This window comes from Corythoichthys intestinalis, chromosome 5, assembly GCF_030265065.1.
Source record: "Corythoichthys intestinalis isolate RoL2023-P3 chromosome 5, ASM3026506v1, whole genome shotgun sequence".
Lineage (NCBI taxonomy): Eukaryota > Metazoa > Chordata > Actinopteri > Syngnathiformes > Syngnathidae > Corythoichthys > Corythoichthys intestinalis.
In genome coordinates this window covers 6730351-6742829 of record NC_080399.1, presented here as the reverse complement: position 1 = coordinate 6742829, position 12479 = coordinate 6730351, and positions in this window count along the sequence as shown.

Genomic DNA, 12479 nt, shown 5'->3' with positions numbered 1-12479 from the left:
AACTGATAGAAACATACCCCAAGCGACTTGCAGCTGTAATTGGAGCAAAAGGTGGCGCTACAAAGTATTAACGCAAGGGGGCCGAATAATATTGCACGCCCCACTTTTCAGCTTTTTATTTGTTAAAAAAGTTTAAATTATCCAATAAATTTTGTTCCACATCACGACTGTGTCCCACTTGTTGTTGATTCTTGACAAAAAATTAAAATTTTATATCTTCATGTTTGAAGCCTGAAATGTGGCGAAAGGTTGCAAGGTTCAAGGGGGCCGAATACTTTTGCAAGGCACTGTACATCAGATGGCCACAAACTGTACAATAACACAATTAACAATCTAGGTTTACAATGACTCAGCGTCCAATCTAGCAACTCGATTAATTTCAGGGCGTACAAGGTTATGGCTTTGTCATGTCCCTGACATTTTTGCATCTGTTTGCTGTGGGAACATTTTGTTGTGGCTATGTGTGTGGCAAAAGTGATTATGTGTTATCACAGCTGGTGTGAGTAGTGACTCAGCTTTTCTTATAAGTCTCTTAAAAGGATACATTCCTAAGGTGCACATGGTGGCAACATTTGGCGCACACAAAGATCACTGTAACAGTTTCATCAGACATGAATGTATGAGGAAAATCAAACAATATTTTGTACATATTTTATCCCAAGATCAATGTCTCCACAACAAAAAACATGCTTATTATTCGTGTTACACAGTATATTTTCCATATACTCAGTAAACTGGACTGGATGAGTTGCATAAAAGCCGTTATTTGGGAAAGCTTCGGTCGATCCAGTCGCCAGATCCATATTTGATGCCCAAATCGATGTTTCCTCCCGTCCGGTCCGGTCCCATGCGTCAGAGCTCGTCCTGAGACCATAAAATTTCCAATCATACTCCAGTTTATATCACGATGAGGAGTCGGGTACCCAAAATCGGCACCGGCCCGAATATAAGCCGACTTTTGGTCAGCTGAGCGTCACCTATGTCACAATTGTAAAATAAAAGTTCATCGGGCCGGTGTGTGCCGAAAAATAGCTGCCCCGCGTGAAATGTCCCCCCTGACGGGAGTGCTTATTTATAACGCTTTATTGACGTGAAAACATCAAATGTTTTCATGGACACATTAAAGTGCATGTGACACGAAAACGCATGTTTATTTCATAATAAACGCGGTATTTTATGCTCCTGAATGATATGGACCGCTTGGATGTGTGTGGAAGCGATCGCTATATTTATTTAGTTTTTTGAATCCCGCGCCATGGAAATGAGTGACTTCCGGCTTCGGTCTTGCATTGAGGAGGAGGGCGCTCTGACTATACGGGAGAAGGACTCCTCTTCACTATACAGTCTACTGTTGTGTATGAGGACTAAGGATTCAGCTGATTTTGCGGATTAATACGTTTATTTTTCGCTTCACGCCAGCCAAACGGCTGCAGAAAAATCTTGCTGTATGAGGGAGAGGCGTGTGCGCCTTTTTGGAGTTTCAAAAGGTTCCCATTCACCGTGGATATTGACCAAAACAAGCCCTACTACTGTGGGACCATTGGACTTACGAGGAAGTGAGTAAACATCTTGTTTTGTATTATGTCAAATACGAATACAGCGATTACAAAGTAAACACTACAAACTTTTCTTTAAATAAATGACTACTTACGTTTGATCATTGATTGGCATCTAAAAAGCTTTCCTCATGCACAACAACTGCAGCCGCCCTCCTCCGGGGAACGAGCTGTAAATTGCTCTCCGCCGGGCGGTTTGCCGATCCACAAAGACAATCGACAACCCAGTCGTCATGTCAAATAATCCGGGCTAGTTATGTGTGATTTTCCGCTTCGAAGACTTTGAAACATCACTCGGTTCGGGTTAGCATGTCGGCTAGCTGTCACGCCTCTTGGTTTGTTTACATTATCCGAAGCCGGGGAAGGGAAATGACATATGTCTGATTTAGGTGTCATAAAATATCTTTCGGGAGGTGCGACAGTAAAGGTGAAGTCGACAGTTTTGACCATTATGGAGTAATTTTGCCATGTCGTCCTGAATAAGTGCATTTTTATTATTTCATATTCCATTTAGCACAAGACTGTTATTTGTCATGACCATGCCATTTATTTAGCAGTTGGGGAAAATACTTGGATAAAAAGAATATCCTGTAAAAATATTGAAGTAAAGAGACAGAAACAATAACATTTTGCAGATCTCTTCGTTACGTTTTCCTCGTTGTGAATAGTTCCCCCTCGACGGGTTGACTGGTCCTTCTCAAGCCATTTATTTAGCTATTGGGGAAAAATAGTTGGATAAAAAGACTATCCTGTAAAAATATTGGAGTAGAGGGACTGAAACAATGACATTTTGCGGCTCTCTTCGTAGCGTTTTCCTCGTTCTGAATAATTCCCCCTCACTGGGCTGTATAGTAAAACCGATGAGCCCAGTCTCCCGCTGACGTCATCCACCTGTTGGGGACGCTTGAGCCCTATAATGGTAGGCGTGGCTAACCGGCAGATTAAAAGACTAATTTCTCATCATCTGCGCTTTGCTAAATTGTTGTATATAGTCGAATCGTCTCAAAATATGATTCTAATTCACATAATAATGCTATTTAAGACTTTTTTTCTCCTGTCGTATGCTCTTTAAAAGACCAATGTGAGTACAAGTTATAGTAATTTTATACAGTCCCTGACAAAAGTCTTGTCGCTTATCCATTTTGTAGAAACAATTGCTAATAACCTGACTTTTAATTATTCATTTGATTTCAGAAATGGCTCATATGAAAGCTAAGAGCCTCCCAAATGATGTTGAATGTACAAAAATATCTGAAAACATAAAGGTCAAATTTTGGCAAGGCAAAAGTTTTGTCGCCTACAGAAAGTAGTGTGAAAATTGAATAAAAATGTACTTCAAATACAAAAATATGTTACATAACATAAGCGAATTAAGTAGTGGTGCTGTGAGATCCAAATTTGATATTTTGTATGACTTCCACGGGCTTGAAGGACTGCATCTATGCGGTTCGGCAAGGATTCATATAATTTATTGATGAAGCCATCAGGAACATCAAAGAAAGCAGTCTTGCATGCCTCCCAGAGTTCATCAACATTCTTGGGTTTCGTCTTCCATGCTTCCTCTTTCATCCTTTTCATGCCTGGTGACTGGGCTGGCCAGTCCTGGAGGATCTTGATCTTCTTTGCCTTGAGGAACTTTAAGTAAAGATTGAAGTATGCGATGGAGCACCATCCTGATGCAGAATTTGTCCCTTTTTATGGTTAGGAATGTACGAGGCAGCTAAGATTTGTTGATATTTCCGACAGATGTAACCCCAGACCATGATTTTGCCAACCAAACTTCACTGTTTTCTGAGTGAATCTCGGATCCATGCGGGCTCCAGTAGGTCTCCTGCAATACTTGCGGCGACTGTGGTGTAATTCAATGGAAGATTAACCTGAAAAATCCACCTTTTGCCACTCTTCCAGCGGCCACCCTTTTGACAGGCTGTGGGTCTTGGCAAATGCCACACGGTTTTTAATTGTCTGCACCCTGAGAGATCTGCAGGGTTAGAATGCAACATAAATAATCTAAAATACAGTGCTGCTCAAAAGTTTGTGAACCCCCTCAATATTTTGGAATTTTCTATTATTTCAACCTGATTTCCTAATCAATCAATTCAGTAGTTTTGTTTTTGTTTTTTTTAACAGTTGTGTTGTCGAGACTAAATTAAAAAGAGTTTTCATCAACTGATGTAGGTGCAAAATTGAACTGTTTGGTCACAACCAAAACCGCCATGTCTGGCGAAAAGTCAACACTGCATACCACCAAAAGAACCTTCTCCCAACAGTGAAGCATGGAGGTGGGAATGTCAAGATCTGGGCTTGCTTTTCATCCTCAGGACCTGGACATCTCCACATAGTCCAGGGAATCATGAATTCTGAGGAATATTGTCAAATCCTAGAACATAACCTGACGCCATCTGTTTTGAAGTTAAAGCTTGGCAGAAGGTGGATCATGCAACATGATAATGATCCAAAGCATTCCAGCAATACAACCAAGGAATGGCTGAAAAAGAAGAAGATTCGTGTTCTGGACTGGCCCAGTCAAAGTCCTGACCTAAATCCCATTGAAATGCTGTGGCGGGACCTGAAGCGAGCAGTTCATGCCAGACGCCCATCAAACCTCTCTCAACTGACTGCGTTCTGCAAGGAAGAATGGGCAAAAATCCCCCAAAGTAGATGTGAGAGGCTGATTAGTCACTACAGAAACCGTTTGGTTGAGGTAATCTCTGCAAAAGGAGGCGCAATATCCTATTAACTGAAGGGGTTCACATACTTTTGCACACATGATATCTGAGTTTTTCTTAAATCAACCACTTTTGTTAAATAAAGAATGACAATATAACTATTTCTTTTGTTTCAGTCCATTATTTGGAATGTCAGTATTGTGGATTTGGGTATAACTTAACATTTAATAAGGTTATTTTAGTTTTTTTTACAAAAAATCTGACCATCGCTGTGGGGTTCACAAACTTTCGAGCAGCACTGTATAAACAAATCTTAGCTGCCTCTTACATTCCTAACCATAAATAGGGACAAATTCTGCATCAGGATGGTGCTCCATCGCATACTTCAATCTCTACCTCAAAGTTCCTTAAGGCAAAGCCGTTCAAGATCCACCAGGTCTGGCCAGCCTAGTCACCAGACATGAACATCATTGAGCAAGTCTGGGGTAGGATGAAAGAGGAAGCATGGAAGACGAACCCCAAGAATGTTGATGAACTCTGGGAGGCAAGCAAGACTGCTTTCTTTGATGTTCCTGATGACTTCATCAATAAATTGTATGGATCCTTGATGAAACGCATGGGTGCAGTCCTTCAAGCCCATGGAAGTCATACAAAATATTAAATTAGGATCTCACAGAACCACTACTTAATTCGCTTATGTTATGTAACATATTTTTCTATTTGAACAACATTTTTTGTCCAATTTTCACACTACTATCTGTAGGCGACAAAACTTTTGTCTTGCCAAAATTTTACCTTTATGTCTTCAATAAATGATAAATCTTTTTTCAGTGAAACAAATATATTTTTGTACATTCAACATCATTTGGGAGGGTCTTAGCTTTCATATGAGTCATTTCTGAAACCAATTGAATAATTAAAAGTCAGGTTATTAGCAATCGTTTCTACAAAATGGATAAGCGACAAGACTTTTGTCAGGGACTGTGTATTTATATATATATGGCGGAAAACACAGACAAGGCTGAAAAAGCAGTTTCTGCTCTTGCACCCCTCTTTTACTGCTGTATTTTAAGCCAAAAGAGCTGTTGTGTTTGATAGAATGATATGTGTGTATACTGCCTTAGCAGATTCATGGCTCATTAAGTCCCTGAATTATTAATTTGTCCCTTTTACCCTGGAAATCCCCGTTTACAGACGCAGCGCAACCCCTTTTGTTTCAACCTAGGCATGAAAAGAAAGTAATTCTATTTATTATTAGAAATGAAAAAAAAAAACGACTTTAAAAAATTATTCACTGGCATATTTTAAGCTTTTTAACAAATTAAGTCACAATGAAAAAAATAGTGTCTGTAAAAAAGTCATTGATATCTACCTCATACTATCGATTGTTTTTTTGCAAATCAAGTTTTAAATTTTTGTGCAACGCGAAATAATTGAAAAGCAATGTTTTTAACAAAGTGCAACTTAAACTGGCGATTAAAAAATAGCCCAAAAGTAACGATATGTATCAAATAAGACATGTTAAGACAAGTTTGAGACAACTGATGACATAAGAGATGAACAATGGGGACAATTTGACTTTTTTTTTTTACGCAACCAAATAACTACTAAAAAAGAGGCTCAAAATGAGACTTGTCAAATAATTTGGTCAACAACAAAAAAAATTGTTACATTGACATTTTGGATAATATAATGTACTGGATTGTTGTCAAAAATATGCCAATCTGTGAAAATCTAAACTATGACCAACAAAATGTCGACAACATTTCAGAGAATTATATATAACTATGCAAAGGCCTAAAAAGTGAAGTGTTATCGGGTGAAAATACGTGAAAAAAATTGTATAAGTATTAAAAAAAAACATGCTGATTGCATCGAAACTAAAGCATACACAGGAAAAAAAACATTACCTAAAAACATGATGGCAGATTTGAAATCAACAACCAAAAATTATTGATTTAAACCAACATCCTGTCAAAATTGGAGACATGATTCTTAAGAATTTTATACATCCTGTCATGATAGACAATATCTAATGCCTGCTCCTCCCCCACGTTGACTCAGTGGCTGCCACTCACGGCGATGGACGTCCAATCAATTTTAACCGCAAAGGCTGGCAGCGAATGAACGCTGTCAGTGACAGCCAAAGCCTTAAATGGCATAGGCATGTCTAGTACACCTGATTCCAATGAATTGAAGTACTTTCCTTTAAAAGTATTCAAACTTCATATAAAATACTTTTTTAAACACTACAAAAATCAGTTTTGTCAATACCTGTATTTAAACATCCATAAATTTTCCATAATGCCGAGGCAACCGAATGAGCCTCTTTTGGCTGCCAGCTAACACGTGATTTTCCATTCAAACCTATTGTCTCTCTAAATGACCATCCCAAGCTAACATGTAAACAAGTCCAAGCCTGAGGTGGAGAGGAGCGCGCACGTGCAAATATCTGTGAGCGAAACTTGTTTGTATGACGCCGCTCTCATTAGAATGCAAGTATGCGCGTCTGCAGTGCCTATTGAACAGAAAATCCTCTTCATGCATGATTGAGTCACAGAGCCTCCTCACTCTGCTCAAACACACACGGTCTGTGGAGAGGCCTGATTTCTGTATTGTAAAGTTAGCCAAGTGCATAGAGATACGATGTTTGACCGCTTTCTGTTTGTCGCTAACAGCTAACGATGAGCTTCTCTTCTAATTGCGAATTTACATGATTAAAAATACTTCAGGTATCTTAACGGCTATGATGATATTTTCATATGATTTTAAGTTATAAAACAATTCTAGTAATCCACAACTGCCAGCAGATGGTAGCCATGCACCAGTTTGCATGCAATCTGAGCGCAGTTTGGGAGTTACATGAAAAAAACAAAACAAAAAAAAACAGGTTGTATATTTGGGTTGCGAATGTCCACCAACTTTATAGGGTTAAACATAAAACAAAAAAGCCTAAATATGCTTTGATATCGGTATTCCTTGATCTTTCATTGAGGATTACAGAAACGATACAGTGGTATGAAAAAGGTATCTGAAGGTTTTGGAATTTCTCACATTTCTGCATAAAATCACCATCAAATGTGATCTAATCTTTGTGAAAATCACACAGATGTAAAAACAGTGTCTGCTTTAACTAAAACCACACAAACATTTATAGGTTTTCATATTTTAATGATGATAATATGCAAACAATGACAGAAAAGGGAAAAATAAGTAAGTGGACACTCTGCCAAAGGAGACTTAAAGAGCAATTGAAACCAATTTTTTTACCAAAAAATTTAAGTAAGATGTGTGCCCAATCAGTGATGAATAGTTTAAAGCTGCCCTGCCTACTATAAAACACACACCTGGTAAGAATTGTCTTGAGAAGCATTGTCTGATGTGCATCATGGTTTGGTTAAAAGAGCTTTATGAAGACATGCGATCAAGGATTGTTGATTTGTATAAAGCTGGGAAAGGATACAAAACCATCTCTAAAAGTCTGGATGTTCATCATTTGATAGTCTGAGAAGTTGTCTACCAATGGAGAGAGTTTGGCAGTCTTCCTTCTCCCCCAAGGAGTGGCTGTCCATCAACAATGATGCCAAGAGTTAGCACAGAATTCTCGGAGAGGTAAAAAAGAACTCTAGAGTGTCTGCTAAAGACTTCCAGAAATCACCGACACAGTCCAATATTTCTGTGCTCACATCAACTATATGTAAAACTATGGCCAAGAATGGTGTTAATGGGAGGAGTCCACGGAGGAAGCCACCGCTGTCTGCTTCCTTCCTTTCTGTCGCCCCATAACCCCTTCCTTCTTGCTGATTTTTCCTAATGAACAAACATGATGAACAACTACAACGGGAGTATATCAAACTCCCATGTGATGCATAAAATAAGGACACTCAGATTCCTGTTCTCCGTGGCTAAGCAGCTGAATAGGACAGGAAAGAAAAACGAAACTAGGCCTGCAAGCAGGACTGAACGGGCCCTCGCATTACGGCGCAACTCGCATGTCAGCAACTCGGACGGCACACGGGTCAGGGTGGTGGCAGATCGTCTCCTTCTCATCATCTCCTGAGAACCTAACTTGCTCTGAACTCCCCTATTTTTTGGGGATTAGAAATACATTCACACACCTAGGTGAAAAATCCCCTATTGAAGAGAGGCCTACGGAGGCGCTACTGAGCTATGTACCCATGCCCATATACATAACCAAAAAAATCTTCTAATTGGGCCAATTCGACCAAGTGTGCCAAATTTTGTGGGTCTATAAGCTGCCTAAATCACTGAAAAAAAATCTACTTCCATTTAATTGGGAGCAAAGGGTCATCACGGCAACAGACAGAGACATGTGGCCTTAAATTGTAGCCTTACAACAGGTCTTGATGACCACTACAATGACCAACCTGAAAAGAACTTGACATGTATAAGTAAAATGAGTGACTTTCTGTTGCCACTAGTTGGCGATGTAGGGTTTATGCAAATGACCTCTACAGGACCCTACAAGTTACGACTCTCACGGACCACGGGAAGTTTTGCGCAGATATGTTGTATATCTGCCAAGTTATGACTGTTCAGAATTTGTGGCGAGACGAAATGGCGACGGTCATTTCACTTTGCTGTTGGACCCCTATGCTTCAACGAAACCTTAACATTTTTCATCAGGCACCTGAACACATGTCTTAAGGCTTCTCTGGAACAGGTTTAATGTCAATTGATTTTTTTCCCTTCCAAGAGGAGCCGGTCTCGTGAAAAAGGCCGGTTCCTGTTCTCAGCAGGGGGCGCCAGGCCTAATAGATAATATTTCAATGCAGGTCTTTTCAGGCTGTGATACCTCACATACATGCCAGATATGAAATAGATTTAACGTTGTATCATGGAGTTTTTAGTCATTTTCTGAATTTGGTGTTTTGCCAGAAAAATGGCCGACTTTGGTACCCCGCCCAGGCCAGGCCCGTGAATGAAAACACACCATTTTGATAACTTAAGACAGGGTTCCCCAAACTTTTTCCTGTGATGGCCACATAAATTTTTCCCTTTTCTGATGAGGGGCTGGGGTCAGTTTGTAACAGAAAAAGTGTGACGATTGCAGGAGTGCCTAAATGTAAATAATTATTGTTTTACAGAAAGCCACAATCAAATAACCCTTTCTGGATTCTTCACGGAACAAAAGTAAATAAAATAAAAACTTATAATATAATATAATATAATATAATATAATATAATATAATATAATATAATATAATATAATATAATATAATATAATATAATATAATATAATATAATATAATAATAATAACACTATTAATTAAATAGATATTAACCAAATAACCCTCTCTGGGTTCTTCACAGGAAAAAGCCAGGAAATAAATAACACTATTGAAAAAAAAAAATAAATAAAAAAAAAAATAATAAAAATGCTATCTTGTATTGTTCAGGGGGCCGGACCAAATGTGGAGGCGGGCCGTATCCAGCCCGCGGGTTGTAGTTTGGGGACCCCTGACTTAAGATCTCATATATCTCATGAACAATCTCGCCAGTTTTGAGGAGGAGCCAACTAACTCCCTAGGCACCAAGGTCTCAAATGCACACCCTGTAAATCAATAAAAAATTCACATTCAATCAAAAATATCCAATTTCCTGTTGGGGTTGGAATATGAGTGCAAGAGACTTTATGGAGCAGTTTTGCACAAGGTATCGACTCCCCAAATTTCATCAAAAACCTAAATGGAAAGGCCTTTTTTAAAAATTCAAAGCGGCGCCACTGAGCCATTTTGTTACGTTTTTCGCAACGATGCAAAATTATCGAAATTTACGCAAATTTTGGTGACTTTTCGAGCATGTTCAGGCCTCCAAATGGCCATTTTCATTTGCCGAGAAAAAAAAAATCATTTGCATTACCATAGGGCTCTTGCACGCTTAGTGCTCGGGCCCTAACTAAACAAATGAAGGCACTGCACACGAAACTGCTTGCTTGCTTACATTTCTTCCGGTTACTGGTTTCATTGACAAAAGCAAAATAGGACTAAAACTGTGTTTTGCTCATTTTTAGTTCATTTTACAGACAATAGGACAACGGGTTGTGGCTCAGTGATGTACAATCAATTCGGTAAACAGTGTTGTCACAGATAACTTAAAAAAGTAATTTAATTACTGATTACTGATTACACCGCAAAAAAGTAATCTAGTTCCTTCACTGATTATTATCAAAGTAACAAAGTATCAAATAACTGACAAACTGCACGGAATGTGTTCAAATCAACTCCAACGACTAAATAAACCCTCGCTAACTCCAAGATAAAGCCTAATGTCAAAAATTCTGAACTTCCCCTTCAAAATAAAGACCTAGCTGTTAAAATATTGTTTATAAAAGTTGTAGAGCAATAAAACAAACACCAAAAATTAATGAAATGAACAAGAATCCTACAATGTATTTCATAATGGGTCAAAATCATTTTTCGAGCAGATCATGTGACTAGCACCTACGACACTAGCTTTTGCTTTGCTAAGCCAAAACTACACCTGTTGGAGGCAAGAGGGGTATTTAGAATATCTGTAAACCTAAGCTTTCAAACGCAACCAACAACAACTGAGCTTGAACAGTTTTATATATATGTATATATACAGTATTGGCCATAAATTTGGCGACACCTCAAAGGTGGATACTTTGAAGAATGTACAATATAAAACCCGTTTTCAGTTATTTCACTTTTTTTTGCCATTCCACATGTTCGTTCACAGTTTTGATGTATTCAGAGAGGATTTACAATTGTAGTGAAAATATATAAAACGTAAAAATGTTTAGGTGTGTCCAAACTTTTGACTTTTGTTTCAGTCATCAACATACTTTGCCCCCAGCCCCACAAAAGTAAAACTCTGCCTATGGTTACAAACACTGACAATAAAATCTGCATAAGGGCTAGTTACAAACTTTGTTTCGAGTTTTGTCGCGTTGTCCTGTAATTCCGCGTTGTCCTGTAATTCCAAGTGCTTCCTTGTTGAATTGAATGTAGCGTTTTTAGCGGCCGACAGTCCTTTACAGGCAGCGCAAAGTTTGCAACGCACGGAGATATTTTTGTCATCTTTACTGGACAGAAATGTGAAGTAATGGCTGTATTTCCAGTGAGCAAAGGCATCCATTTGCGGTATATATCCTGCCTTTCACTGTTAGCCCCGCTGCCTCGTCAGAATGCTATGTTGTTGACCGCCGTGGCGGACAGCCTCAAACAGCATCGTAACGCACGTGACCCTTTTTTTTTTTTTTCCGACGATGAGAAATGCTCTTCGTACATGACTACAGTATTCTTCATTCTACATACATTATGAGGCAAAAACAAAATAGTAACGCACAGGCACTAGGGAAACTAACTTTAATCGGATTACTGGCTTGGAAAAATGAACGCGTTACATTACTCGTTACTGAAGAAAGTAATCAGATTACAGTAACGCGTTACTGACAACACTGTCGGTAAAGTACCACCTGACATGATAGAGGTACTTTAAATATTACTATGTCCCCGCCCCTTACCTACTACCATTATGACAGGAAAACCTTGCTTGATTAGGTAATGATTGATCACTTCAGTGACCAGGGAGGACTAAGAAGATCTAGTTCACACCTATACGACACACATTAGGACACGCACACATGGACGCACACTCACAAAACCCGCACAGTGTCAGTCACAGCTTTCCCCCGACGAGAGAGATGCCGGCCGCTCTAATAAGGGCCTCATTGTCTGCCGTGGCATGCATATATGCAGCGAGCCCCAGAAAGCCAGCTTTGTCCAATAAGGCTCCCTCAGCGAGGGGGCTTTGTGCCCAATACTTCCCCACAGACGGATGGGCAAAAAAAGAAAAAGAAAAGGAAGAAAGACTTCCATTAATGCAGGAAGCAGCTATACTTATAATAGTCAATAAAAATGGACCATTTGAGGACCACATGGCACCACTTCTGAATGTGTGTGTGTACGGCAATGCTGTGTTTTGCCTCATCGCCAGTTCATTTAGCAGCAAGTAGGTCCACCGGGGCGCCGCGCGCTTCTCCTTCCCCGATTCCCCGCAGATGCTTTGCGTCCATGCGCTAATAGCATTAGCCGCGCTTCATTTCCGACCGTTACGGATGAAGTGACGCGCACACGATTCGTAAGTGTTGGCCTGACACTTGTCTGACTAAGATCTCATTGACTTTTGCTCTCGCGGTCACTTGCGGTGAGGCCAAATGGACATAAGTTCTCCCAAAAGTCGTTAGAAGAAACCAAGGAATCTAAAA